Genomic DNA, 12036 nt, shown 5'->3' on the forward strand with positions numbered 1-12036 from the left:
TCAGCTGAGATAGCGCCCTTCATGCACACGGGTGTCCGGGGGTTGAAAACTTTTTATGTGTTTTCAGGGCCCACTGTGCATGTGTGTGTGTGCGTGTGTGTTTGTGTGTGTGTGTGTTTGCGCGTGCTGTGCTCAGCAGCTTTAAAGGCCCAAGGGTCGGCTAAGCTAACTCACTAGCTCAGCAGTCTTTAGCTCAGCTACTCAACACATTCGCTGAGGTACAAGGAAACAAATTTAAAGGCCCGATATAATCGCCCATATGTACACCGGGAGAGCCACGCATAAAACACAAGGCATTCAAGGCCAACTGAAAAATTCAAGTGCATATATGTACAGTACTGTGTAATAAGATTAGTTATTATAGCCACTTCAATATAAGTGGATGAATTAATATACAGTAATAACACTCAAATAATAAAACGTGTTGCTATGGTTTCCGTAGTTTTAACTGTAACTTTTTACCTTCTTAGTACAACTGAGGGAAGGATTATGAAAGTAACAGTGCTTGAAAGTAACAGTTCTTATTTTTAATTTTCCACACAAAATTAGTATAGCATTATAAAACATCATTAGAATGTTTTGACTATTACATGTGTTTAACTAATGTCTAAACCACAGCAAAATGTATTTTTATTTTTATTGTATGACCATTTACGAAAAGGTAATTGATTCAGTGATTAATTATTAATACTTTTCCTAAAGGAACTACATAACAAAACACATTCAGTGAGTAATAAATAACAACCATAATAAAAGAGGCATTTTGGTAGTGGATGTACTCTTTATATATGTTTTGTATTTGTCATCACTTATTCGTGACGAATGTGAACACTCGTCAAATGAATCCTTATTGGTAAAAATTCCTCTTTAGTTTTTCCCATTTCCTATCTCCAAATTTAGAAGACATGTCTTGAGGGGATTCTGCCTTTCACTCAAGTCTGTTAAATGTTCTTTCTTATTATCCTAACTAGCGCAATATCTTATGATGTGCCTTCTGGGATAAAGTCAAAAAGGAAATAAATGGGAAAGATCTGAGAGGCATTTTTATTAGGTTTGTTCATTTGTCATTAGATGTGCCATGACACGCCTTGTTTACATTTGGAATTGGGAAAAAGGAGTTTGAGATCATCCAATTAAAGTTGTAACCCTCCAGAGACCCAGTGCCCTTCCTCTCCTCAGATTATTGGGCAGCACCCACTGAGAAAAAGCATTTGAGTGCATTAACCGCAAATGAGTCCAACTTTGTTTTCTTCATTAAAGCGCCATTCTGAAGATGGTAAAATTGATAAGAGTCACCACCATGCGTTTGCAAATTTGCACTCCTAATTTGACATTTTTCATGTTTTCAGAGATTGGTGGGAGTAATTGAATACATTTATAAAAACAAAAAGAGATACTGTTACAGTTCAAGTCGTGTTATAAAAAAGACTTATGATAGCCTGCTATTTCAGCACTGTCTCCAATGATCATCGTTTAGGAGCACCTACTGTGTTTTTAATATCCTGTAAATCTAATTAAGAAGCAATACTGTGGTTTTGGGCTTGTGTGCAAACAAGCTTTGGCACACTGTACCGATGCAGATGTTGAAATTGAAATTAGAAAAAAAAATAAAACCGAACAAAACAAACAATTCTGAGGCCTCGTAACTGTTTATATCAAGATGTTAAAATCAATAACAGCAGTGTTTATTAGCTCTCCACTCGCTTTGTTCGAACGGCGGGGCTCATATCTCTTAACGTTCTGTGTGTTGTTTTAAAGTGGCTGAACAGGTACAGAGACAAACAATTTTTCCACCTAAATGCATCTAAAACAATACAGATGGCTGTTGTGTCCCATCTGTTAAAGAAATGGTGCGATCTCATTCCTGAGGGTTATTTCACTTTTAGACTGAATAGCATGTGGCAGGGCATAAACGGTATCCTAGCTTATAAAAGGCTTCACTGGTTTTACCATTTGTAATTAGCAAAAATAGACACCAGTAATCTGCCCTCTTGTAATAGCCTACAAGAAGTCATTAGTTCATCACATTAGTTTGTAAAGTTCAAAGATAACTCTGGACAGTGTAAAGCTAGGAACACATAACTCTGACTGACAAGCTTTTTTTTCTTTGGATTTTTTTCCCCCGAGTGTTGCTAAGATATATATTAGATTTGTTTGTTTCGGATTCCATTAAACTGCCAGTAACGACTAAATAGCTGTGTGCTGTTCTACCGTACAGTAATGTGTACTTTAATGTAGTCTGATACAGTTACTAGTTAATTGTAAAAAAAAAAAAATACAATCAGCATTATAATCCAAGATCTAGAATATAGTATTAAAGTAATGTAATTGGATTATTTTCAATTACATATTTTACTATATATTTGTCTGGTCTTTTTTTTTTTTTTTACAAATAGTTTTTGTTTTTTGGAATGAAAAATCAGAACTCCAAGATGACATGATAACCGCTATTGCATTAATATGAACATTTAAACAAATTTTAACATTATCATTTGTATTAATACAAAAACAGATGTCCAGGAAGCTCCATGAACGTGGGAGTATGAAAAGTAGGTAAACCAGGGTCACCTGATTACAAGCGAGCACACCATCACAATCCCAATGATGGGTGTTAGGGGATGAAGAGATAAAATTGTTACATGCTGTTGCATTGCTGAAGGAAAGTCACCCTCACACACAGACACACACACAGACAAAAAAGGGACAGGTTCCACTGGGGGCATCCATCTTATGGTAAGCACAGCTGAACCATTAACCTCATTAGTATAATGGTCACACTCGAGTGGAATGCAGCGCCATGCTTCATGATGGCAAATTGATGTTGATACACTACTAATGTTGCTTTGATAAATACAGGCACGAAGAGAGAAGGCACCTGAAACTGGACGTATCGCTATTAATGAAGAGTGTGTGGCTTTCAGAGGTCCGTGTTTCATCAGAAGAGTCCACCCCAAAATTTGAGGTTAGAATACAAGGTGACAACTGAGATAAAAAAAAAAATAATACAAACATTTGAAAAGGGGGGCAATATGTACAACATAATACATTTCAGGGTGGTTTGGGTGAAAAAAAAAAACAAAGTTATCCAATGATGACAGAATTTGGCTCACCTGTTCACTGGGTTTAGTCATGTGACCTTAGCAAGCTGAGTGCAGAGGTGAAATACTTATAGAGTATGACAGGACTAACAACTCAGTTTAATGGCGGTAGTAAGAAGTTTTACATTGCCACTCGCTAAGCGCACCTAACTTGAGTATAGTGATTTCTCTCTGGTGTTTTCTTTTTATATTCTGTCACAATGGCAAAAAGGCCATAGCGTGTGGCATACGGGTGTGCTTACAACTGGGCGAAGCACTACATGCACATTTCATTGGTAAGAATACGATTATACATTTTGTGGTGCGTGGTAGCCAGAAGGGCTGTTCTAGAGTTTACACATTGAATGCACAGGCAAAGTGTGAGTTTTCTGCACCACTAATGCAGGCAGCAGCGGCATTACTTAGATAGATCAAATTCCAAACTAAACTAAATTAACCCTAAATGTATTAGTAAAATAAACCCAACCCTAAATAGATATGAATTAATTAATATGAATTGAATAGTTAAAATACACTTGTCTTTAACCATCTAAGGCACAGGTGTCAAACTCAAGGCCCGGGGGCCAGATCCGGCCCGCCACATCATTTAATGTGGCCCCGCTAAGAGAAATTGTGCATCAAATTCGTGTGTCATTACTAGAATTGCAAATTGTCTTCACTTTTAATAATATCTTTTTTTTTTAATATTTGCCCAGTTTTTACTCATCTGATTTGAAAATGAGTTATTTGTCAGTTTGTTTTGTAGCTTTTACTGTATATAATGAGGTGCTCATACATTTATTTGGGTTGACAGTCATAATGGCCCTCCGAAAAAAGCTATGACTACAATGCGGCCCGCGAAAAAAATTAGTTTGACACCCCTGATCTAAGGGTGCGGCCATTTTAATGACATCACAGTTGCCAGGTCTCAACCAATCATGGCTCAACTTCAGAAGTCTGGTGAGCCCCCTACGATTGATAAAAAAGGGTGAGTTTTGCTGCTTAACTCGTATTCCACAAATACAATATTAATCAGAATGCAGTGTCTGGACTAGTGGGGGCACAAAGAAAATCTTTGGGTTGTCTTTTGAACAAGTTTATCTTGGGGCTATCATATCATACTTCTGGACCACACTTTTTGAGAACTATCCTTAGATACTGCAATCGGTTTTTTTATTACAAACCCCCGTTTTAAAATAAATGTTTTCACTGGCCTCTGGCTTCAAAACTAGTTATTCCCCTAATGAACTTTTTAAACTCTTTTGCACAAAATGACCAGTAAATCCCATCAAACTATCAAAATTCAAGGCAGCATTCTCAACCTTGTGTCACAAATGGAGTCAGGCTCACACTGGGAGTTGTTCAAATCCAAGGAAAGACAACGTCCACGGTGCGCTGCTTGGCCCGTCTACCATGACGGGTGGAGTGCGGCTCAGACTGCGACCCGCTGTCCTGCAGGCACCCTGTTAAAAATGTCACTGCAGGGAAGGAAATGGCCGCCCCTGGGCATCACGGCCCCCTTTTTTCCACGGAGATAGAACACAAATTGCATCCTGGCAGTCACATTGGCGCTCCAAATGTTAGATATCAATATCATTTCCTCGGTGCAGTGGCCTCAGAGAACATAAATAAAGTATATGTTTATACATATAAATACATTCAGAGACGTGTCCGATAGGGTAGAAAAATGATAACGCAGTCAGGAGCCGTGTGTAGTGTGTGTTTATCCCTTTGGAGCGCAATGACCTCTATCCCTCCTGACATTTCCTTGCCGCCCATCCCCAGTCGACACCAGTGTGGCTAGTGTGTGTGTTTGTGCGTGCGTTAGTACTTTACAAGAAGCGAACAGAACATGGCCCCGAGAGGTACCCTTTTCAGCGAGAGCCATAAAATCCACCAGCTTCGGCAGCCTTTGGAATCATTCACGATGAAACATCGGTAGTTTGTATTAAGTGTTTTTGATAAATCACTTTTATGAGAAATGCTTGGAAAACAAACCAGGGATAAAACTGCAGTGGGCAACAGAGAGAGAATTGAAGGAGAAAGATGGCCCAGCCGCATTCGAAAAGACGTGTTCATTAGTCTTGCTTGCTAACATATGGCGCCAGGATGGAACAGATCTACTCATGTATCTTAAAGATCTTACTGGAATTAAGAGTAAAGGCAAAAACAATGAGGGAGCGCGAGGTGATAATATGAAGGGGGTGGAGTGGAAGTGGGTCGTTGTTGTACTGCTGCTCCTATTTGGCCCTTTTCCAAGGCTCCACTTTGGGTTATATCCCCGAAGCATTAGCATCACACATTCAAGCTGTTCCAACAGCCTGAGTGCTAACGGGCTAATGGGCTAATGGCTAATGAAAAGACTGCTTCATGGCTGCGTCTCACCAATAACACGCAAGAACAACAGGGACACAACGACCCAGAACTACAACCTGAGCGGTCATCATTTAATCTGCAGACAGACAATCAAATTTAGTTCACATCTGCAAAGCTAATTTTATCCATCAAAAGCAACGTAAACCTGCGCACTTGAGCCATGTGCTTGTTTAAACTCTCCTGCTGATTTAATTACTCTCTAGTTGTAAGAACAACTTGCAAAAAACACCTGTCCCTGTGTGAGAAAGGAAATTCAGTTATCTTATTGTAGTGATTTGTATTAATATTAATGTGTTTACTGGAGCACTGAACTGACATCTGGATTAAAATGTCAGACCATATCTACAATCGATTAGTTTGAGCAAGGTTAATGATGTCTTGATATTTCATGATAGACTGTGAGTCACAGCATGTGTTATTCAACTTCCGCGAAGATCTTTGATAAAAAATAATGCTTTAACATTGAGAGGAATAGTGTAAAGGACAATTATTTGTAAAATTGTGTGAACACTAAAAGCAATCATTTTCAGACACCTCTCAACTCAGGAATTAATATATTATACATACAGTCAAACATATTGAATAAATATTTAGTTAAAACGACACAAATGTGGGGGAACTTTTGATCGACCCAGACTTTTTATTTATTCTCATATTATTCCAAAATGGATTTATTCTTTGGATGGAGAGGAATTTTAAAATAAGAAAATATGACATAAAATAAAAAATGTCCAAATAAAAACTAAAAATAAATAAATTAAATAAATACATAAATAAAAATGTGCATATCTGCACATCATTGACGATGTAATTAAATGGGAGCAAAATATTGAAAGCTTAAAACAGTTACAGATGAAAAAAAAGAATATGCAAGGTTCACAAGGTCCTCTTCTACTTTTTGAGCACTGTTGGGGATCTTTTAAATGAGGCATTGAGCACCCAAAACTGCACAGGAGCACAACAAGCTTTGCTTGTTTAACTTTAATACACATACTATATGTGTTTAAATTGGGTCTAATGGTACCATATACTATACCTATAGTGTAATGCATGCAGCACCAGGTGTAGCTGTATCTACTGTATATCTATATCTCTAGATCCAAAATGACTTGTCCAAAATTGTTGCAAACCAACCACCCAAGAAGTATGGACCGCTTAATGTCAGTGGTGTAAACTACTGCTATCTAGTGGTTCAATGATCCATTACACTGCAGTAATGTACTCCCACAAATGACCAGCGCTTGACCATTTCTCATTCACTTACTCTAAAGTTCTCTCTTTGTTTTATACTAAATAAAAGATCTTCGTCACCACTTAAACTGAAGTAAATTTCGTTTCTAAATTTGTGATATGTCTTTACTTAATAGTATAATTAATGTACAAATAATATTATTACAATCTTGTAAATATATAGTTTGGAATTTTAATTGCTCCCTTTCTGGTGCATCTCCATTGGTATGAGTATGACTCAGCAACATAATCACAAAGGACAAAGGCTGAGGTGAGATGACTGCATCAAAAGGTCAAGTCTTGGAATATCAAATTGAAGAACGCTCCCATTTATATTTGGTTTTCCTTTTTTAATGAGGGGCACGAGTGATGATCCAATGCGTTAACAGATAATTGATTTAGCTGTAATCTCCGTCAGCACATTTGTCTGAGCATAACCGGTCTTCATTAAAAAAATAAAGAATAAAGTTAAAATGTGGTATGGAAGTTCTTGTAAAGATTCTGACACTGCTTAACTTATGTTTATACTTCAAGGACTGTTGAGACTTTTTATGTTACCTAAAACATTGCCTGTACCTTGATGGAATAAAGTTTTTTTGGGAGTAGACAGTTTGACCCAGGAACAGATATTTCTATTTTCGTTTGAAACATTTTTTCCAAATCCACCGCAGCACGTCTTTGTTACAGTCAGAGGTTGTGTGTTTGAATCTCTGGCCTTTCTATGTGGAGTTTGAATATTCTCCCTCATGCTTGCCAAGGTTTTGAACATGAAGCAAAAATTTAATAATGGGTCACATCTAATATTTTAGATTAGAGGTATGTAAATATTTCATTCAACACAGCATGAAATATGTAACTTTGTATAACCTAATAATTTCTAAAGGTCAACCAAACCATTTATTTCAGTAAAATATAAAATTTATAAAGTTTGCTTATGAACAGACCTTAGTTCACTGTGACTAGTGACAAAAAAAAAAGACAGTCGAGAATTAACAGAATTTTTTTCCACGGATTAAAACACTATGTATTTTGTTCGCACTATATTTTGGATTGGTGGCGCAGTGGGTGACTCATTAGCATATCTCCTAGTTCAACTTTAAAAATTCCTGAAATTTTGCAAGCCCAATTTTCATGGAGAAAAATTTTCACTGCCTCTGCCATCTGACATCCAGCAACCCCAACACGTCCATCCACAATGACGTCTCCATTGTGGCCCCATTCGCCCGCCTCCCGTGCTGCTCTCTAACTGAAGTGTGGCAAGGATGAGTGATGAGCCAGTGTTTGGGTTAACGACAGGGATGGGGTGTTAAACCTGAAGTGTTTAATTAACCCCACAATGGGCCTGCCTGTCAGCCTGCGCCCATTCTCTCTTGATTGAGACTTCAGCTCACCCACTGGTTCGCACGCACACATGCACACACCCACACACAAAATCAGAAGCGTGCATACAAACTCACATGAACGCATCCAGACACGTACGGCCATTGAGACGCACACTTAATAGCAGGTGCACACACAAACACACATGCACAACCGCACACACCAGCCCAGGAGGGGAGAGGACGAGGGGTGGGGAGTAAAGTGATAATGCTCCGCCACTAACGCAAGATTGCTTTTTCCCCCCTCTCCTTCTCTAAAGTCCATTTTCTGGGTCACTGCATTGCATTCATTACTGTCTTTGAAGACATTGGCCTGGGAAGGAATAATGCTTCTCTTTCACTGAGAGCGTCGAGAGTTGTGACTACCAGAGTTAGGACCAGAGGCCTGGGAGTAAGGAGAGGAGGGCGGTGACGCAGTAATATGTGACATCTTTATCTGATTTTAATTTCAGTCATAAATATTGGATGCTTTATTTGCTCATCTGCAGCTGCCTCCACTCAGGCGGCGTTTTGTCTTTTTCGGTTCCTGCTCATTCAGCACGCGCCATGTTTCTTGTGTTAGCTAGAGGGCAAACTAAAAAGCACTTTCCCATTTCCAAATGACTTCAGTTGAACGATATGCTCAACTCTGTGGCTCATTTGTAGGTTTAGCGATGAATTAGGGGAAATTTACAAGGAAGTCAATGCTGTTGTTACTTTTTGGAAATCAATAACCCTTAAAAGGACACTCGACAACATACTTTGACGCATTTTTTTATTTCATTTTTTGCTTAAATAAATTGTTGTAATTCACTAAACATTCCCATAATAATCAGATTTGAATGCCTGTCAGCATATTGTAACTCATTTTCAACAAGTGTGGTCTTGCTAATAGGCTAGCTCACTTCTATTTTGTTTTTACTCTGCTTTACACAAAAATCTCAAATTACTGACGGCAAATGAAATGCAGTAAGGGGAAACAAATGATAACAATTCAAGCAAGAATATTCTCAGAAAAACACTAATAAACATTCATACATGGAGGTGGGGGTTATTAACTATGGCAGCACAGAATGTCCTTGGCGACAATGAGATTGTGTTGTTTTGCAGATCCGATCAATGACATCATTTATCGATCTGCAAATTATGACATTACAACCGATCATCTATCGATCTGATCCAGGTAACTTGATCTGTGTAAAGTCTTGTTTTTAGTCTGCGGTCACCATAAGCTGCTATCTTTTATAACTGAAAACAAAAATCAGCCTCATTATAAAGCATAAGATTAAACTTACTCAAAAACAGGACATACAGTAAAGTCTGGCTCATTATTACACAAGTTTGGATCTCTCTCTATTTTATATGATGATGTTTTAGCATCTGACTTATTTAATATTTAGAAATACAATACGTATCAAATCAGACGCCCTTAGCAACCTTTTCTAACCTCAATGAAAAGGTGTGCAGCATTTTCTTGAGAGTGGACCTATCTGGAGTTCCCTGACAGGGTGACACTGACATAGGGAGCACCTTGGGAGTCATCTCCACCCCTAGGTGAATCAATAGATGCCATGTGAGAGCGGCTCACCCATCAAGTGGCGCAGTGACGGGGATTGCTGCTGGAAATTTGCTTAAAGCCTACACCAATTAACTTCAACATGACGGATCCAAGCACTAGCTGCCGCCTGCATCACTCTGTGGGTACAGAAGGGAGAGGAGAGCTCAGCTGTTGGGCTGGTTCGATCTTTTGTGCAAGTGTGACAGACAGAGAGAGAGGGAGAGAGAGAGAGAGAGAGAGAGAGAGAGAGAGAGAGAGAGAGAGAGAGAGAGAGAGAGAGAGAGCATCAACCCGTGTGTAGTTGTTAGTGAGATGCCTGTGTGGCGTGTGTGCATGAGCCGGCGGGGGGAGTAAATCTGCAGTGATTCAAGCTCTGCTTGCTCGGCTCCTTAATGATGATGTCAATCTGTGAAAATGCATGCACACATTGGAGCTGTCAGGACCTCATCAATCACAGAGGGGTTTGTCAAAGGAGCCCACGCCCAGATTAACGAGGCGGGAACAATGATGGCGGGCCATTTGCATAGAAAATTACCCTGATCTCAAGAACGTGATTTTGCTTTGGACTAGAGGTCCACAATGGCGATGTTAGTGATATTGTCAGTGGTATTATTCATGAAAGAAACTGTCCCAACTCTGTTTTTGAGACTTGGGGAGTGTCATGTAATATCATGTAATTGGAATACATCACACAATATTTACCATCTAGTGTAAAAACCTATTTTACTGATATTCTGTAACAATTAGTAGATGTAGCCGTTTGTAGAGTACGACGTCAACCTCATAGAGAGAAATTATCAGGTTGTTAGACTTTTTAACTTGATTTCAACATCACACAAATTATTTATAATAATCCACTTTAAAAGAATGTATTATAAGAAGTGGCCAATTGATGAAGGATTCGCCATTTTGTGGACACTAAAATACAGAACTCTATATTAATTCATTTATTTTTTTACGTTAAGCACGTTGTCATAGTATGCTTGCCTTTTATTACATTTATTTTGGACTTTATCAATATTAAAATATAAATATAAAATTGGTAATTGATCTTGAGAAAACACCTGACTTGACCATTTTGACAGTTACCAACTACATATAGGCTAATAGATTGATTAATAGATTAACCAAATACATAACCAGAGAGTTAGGATAATAATAATAATAATAATAATAATAATAATAATAATAATAATAATAATAATAATAAAAGTCTTGTCTCACAGTAAAGCTGTATTTCCACTCGTCATTAATGCTCATGGAATTGGCTCGGAAATACATGCAAACTAATTTCTAAGCAGTTTTATTCACTGCTTCGTTACTTTGGATGTCTCAGATGGATGGAGTTCTAGCAGATGGCCGCCATCTACCAACAAGGTACGTCAGCTAGGTGAACTGATATTTTAGCTGGAATAATGGTGAATGACATGGATGACCCTTTTGGAGACAATTGAACATATTAAATCTGATCTGTGTAAAGTATGTGGAATTTCTAATTGACCATTTCCATAAAAAGAAGAATTATGTAGGTCTTCCATTGTAAAATACGATATCATTTATGCACAACAATGCACTAAATACTGCAAAAAATATATGTATTAATGAAGTTTTAGCTATTATAAAGGAAGTAAAATGTTTAGTATGGCAACCATCAACTTCTTACCTCAAGTCTATTGAGAACTTGTAGCGCAAAAAGGAAGAGCCACAACATTACAAAGCCTTCAAATTGCTTCAAAATGAGAAAATTGTTGAGACCTAAAATACGATGCAGAGCAAACCATCAAGTGACTTAAGAAAATAAATGGTTACAAAAAAGAATTATTTTTCTGCACTTGTTTTATTCTGCAGCACATAATTCGAAACACTACATTTGTCAAGTTTTACAAATGAAACTGCTGAAGCGGTGGTGGTGTATTTGTTCAATAAAACCTAGACAATTGCTCAAGTTAAAAAAATGTTACTCGCCACGTATTACATTGACAATTTAGGAAAAAGAACAAAAGCATATCCCTAATAATTTGTAGCAGTGTAATATTACCACTGGCGATGATATATTGTTGCAGTTTTCATTGCTGACAGAACACACAGCCCCATGTTGGGCCCAGCCCTCCTTTCTTCGTTACATGTCCGTTTACCTTCCTGCCCAAATGAGACAGTGATGAATCAAGTAGGTTTAAGCTTCATTTTTATGAACTCCACCAAGAATGCTCTAAGAGTTCATCTTCAGCCTCAGCCTAAGCGAGTGCTCCTCCCTCCCAACTCGCACCATTGTCACGAAGAGGACACAATTGTTGAAGCTACATATTAACTCAGCCTGTTGTTTGGGCCTATTGGGCACTGCTGCCATCTGGTTTACTTGGCTGCAGCCTCTGTGACAGACAGTAAAGGTCACGTCACCTACAGAGAGCACTTTAAGACACAATGGTTCCTGGTTCCT

Source organism: Syngnathus floridae, chromosome 4, assembly GCF_059516105.1.
Source record: "Syngnathus floridae isolate MCC-2025c chromosome 4, RoL_Sflo_1.0, whole genome shotgun sequence".
Taxonomy (NCBI): Eukaryota; Metazoa; Chordata; class Actinopteri; order Syngnathiformes; family Syngnathidae; genus Syngnathus; species Syngnathus floridae.